The following is a 2,717-nucleotide window of genomic DNA, read 5'->3' as shown; positions in this document are numbered from 1 at the left end:
CCTCTGCATTGGGAGGGTGTCTCCATGCCGATGGGGACAGGGGCATCTTCCCCACAACCCTGACCCGGTGGTTGTGGGGGTCTGCGGGCAAATTGCATCGGGGTACCCCTTTAATTAAGGGGGCACCCAGATGCCCACCCCCTTTTTTAATATATAAGGGGTACTTGTACCCCTACCCATTCACTAAAGGGTTAAATCAAATAGTTAGTAAAAAGTCCAGACTTTTGACAAAATCCTTTAATTGAAAAAAAAAAAACATACGGTCAATTTCTGACTATTCCTTTAATTTTAAAAAATGGCTCCATCGATGTAATCCAGCTTCAATCATGATGCACGACCGCCGCCGACCCGCCGCAATAAAAAAAAGTCCCGCCGCACGACGCCCGTCTGATCCCGACGAAAAGTCGCCGCAAAATGACATTCAGCCCGATTGATTGTTTCACCGTGTTGCTGGGTTGGGGCCTCAGCATACAGTGAGGGAGGATCCATCCTCATACTGTGACTGTGCACCGGACTCTGACCAATCCCTGAGCGGGCTGACTCAGAGGTATGGCTGGAGGAAGGTGTTAAATGTTTGGGGACACCTTCCAGAACTCTCTCCCCGGGGCTCTCCCTTGGAGGAGGTCTGTGTGCTACAAGGTGTCTGGTCTAGGGCTCAGCATGTGGCAGATGCTGGGGGCCCAGAGATCTTAGATTAGGGTTGCCACCTTTCCAGCATTTACCCGGACAGTTCGGGTTTTGAATGCTGTGTCCGGGTTTTCATGGCACCAGGAACCCAGACACAAGATATCAGGCAGACAGGGGCAACCAAAATTAAGATAGGGGCTACTGCCCCCCTCCCCCCCTCTACTGAAAATAGTCTCAACTTTGATATTTACATATCATTGGGTGGTACCTTTTGCATATGAATAAGCCACGACTCGTTCTCCCCAAAAAATATGTCCGTGTGTCGCTAGAGTGTTCGGGTTTCGCTTGAAGAAAAGGTGGCAACCCTATCTTAGATGCTCCTGGAAAGGAAACCTGATGGAAGCTGGGCTGGAGGTGGAATCTGCTTATGGAGGAATGTCGCAGAGGTGCTGGTGAGAGCTACCGTCTGGACCCCCGTAAGAGATCCCTCGCCCTAATCTCAGGTACTATACAGAAGAGAAGCCAGTTGGTGCACTACAAGTCCTGGTATAGTTCTCCTTCAAAGTCCTGGACTATTCCTGGCTGTTCTCTGTGCTACTACATATTGCTGGTCGCTCTCTCACAGGACCGTTGGGCTACTGTTTCAAGCTGTTGCTAAGGGAGAAGACACAGTGCTCTACATTGTTACTCAGGTATCCTGCAACCCTAACCCTCTCTCCTAGTTGATCCTGTGCAATAAAAGCTAAAAAGACCCTATGACTCGAGCCTGTTCTGTTCCGGAGAGTCGGTGTTGCTGGAGCTGAGAAATGGGCCGGTGGCGGGCAAAACTGGTAGGAGAGCCCTAGTTCATATTCAGCGGCTCCTTCGGGGGTGAGCGCTGCACGTGTAAAAAAAAAAAAAACTGCAGCAAGCCCTGGTTTTTCTGCTCTGGAACGCTCTGGAATGCATGCAAATGCATCAAAAACGCATGCAAACACCCTGGAACGTACTGAAAGTCCATTTTAGGCTAAAAAAAATATATATATATAGTATTTGTTTACAAAAACAGCCCAGAACGCATCAAAAACGCGGCAAAACCCACTGCACTGCGTGTGCAGGAACTCATGCAGATCTGGTCTGCATTTGGTGTGAACAAGCCCTAAAATTTCATGCGCCAGTGCAATCACACAAAACTACAATAACCTACATTTTCCATATGAGATGCTTTAAAAGCTCTTACAGCTCTATTCTGACTCCAATTGTTGTATTAGCGATGTATCCCTTGCTGAGACCTCTATGCCCGGCCTGTATAAGCCGATATAGTCACTGAGGACAATCCTGATCAGATAGCTGAACTTACCAAACACCTTTTCATCCACAAAGTGTTTTATGGCGTGCAGCAGGTTGCAGCAGACAACAGGATGCAGCAGATGATTGAACAGACAGTATTTGCAGGTGAAAACATGGCAATGTTTCCCCCTATGCGAGCCGATTAACATGTGGCTATGTCACAAGCAACCACTTTAATGCCAAAGGACATCTCTGAGGAAGAAGGGCGGTACATAACACAGAATGGGAGGGAATGCAGAAAAACATGGTGCAATAACCAAAAAGTCCACACGATGGCAGTATAATAACCAGCTATACTGGTAATATGCTAGTAATGCTTAAAGCAGAACTACGAGGTGAGTGATTTTCACTCAACCTCATAGTTCGCGCCTTGCCGCCCCTCTGCGCTCTGCCGCCCCGAGGCCGGGCCTCGTGGCCTTGTGGGAAATCCGGGCCTGGCTCCGATCCTCCAGCGCTGAAGTACTTTAGGGCGTATTTGCCGCGACCATCCATTGGGATACAGCCGGATAGCCCTCGGAAACACGCATATTCCGTACGCCCAGGTGTGAACCCAGCCTTATTGCTCTCATGCCGACATTCATGGTGATATCTAATATGTGAGGTGCAATTGTTGTTTTCGCACGTAGGTGCACCTGACACGTGTTTGTATTTGTATATGCGTGTACAAGGGGGAGGGGTACTTTACAGACATTTTTTGTGTGTTTTTTTATATGTGATTTTGATTTTTTCTGTATAATATTTCTTTATTGTTTCTACATATA

This window comes from Nanorana parkeri, unplaced genomic scaffold (genome assembly GCF_000935625.1).
Source record: "Nanorana parkeri isolate BGI_ZX_2015 unplaced genomic scaffold, ASM93562v1 scaffold1049, whole genome shotgun sequence".
In the NCBI taxonomy this organism is placed as follows: Eukaryota; Metazoa; Chordata; class Amphibia; order Anura; family Dicroglossidae; genus Nanorana; species Nanorana parkeri.
The sequence above is the reverse complement of the archived record's forward strand: the minus strand, read 5'-3'. Positions refer to the sequence as shown.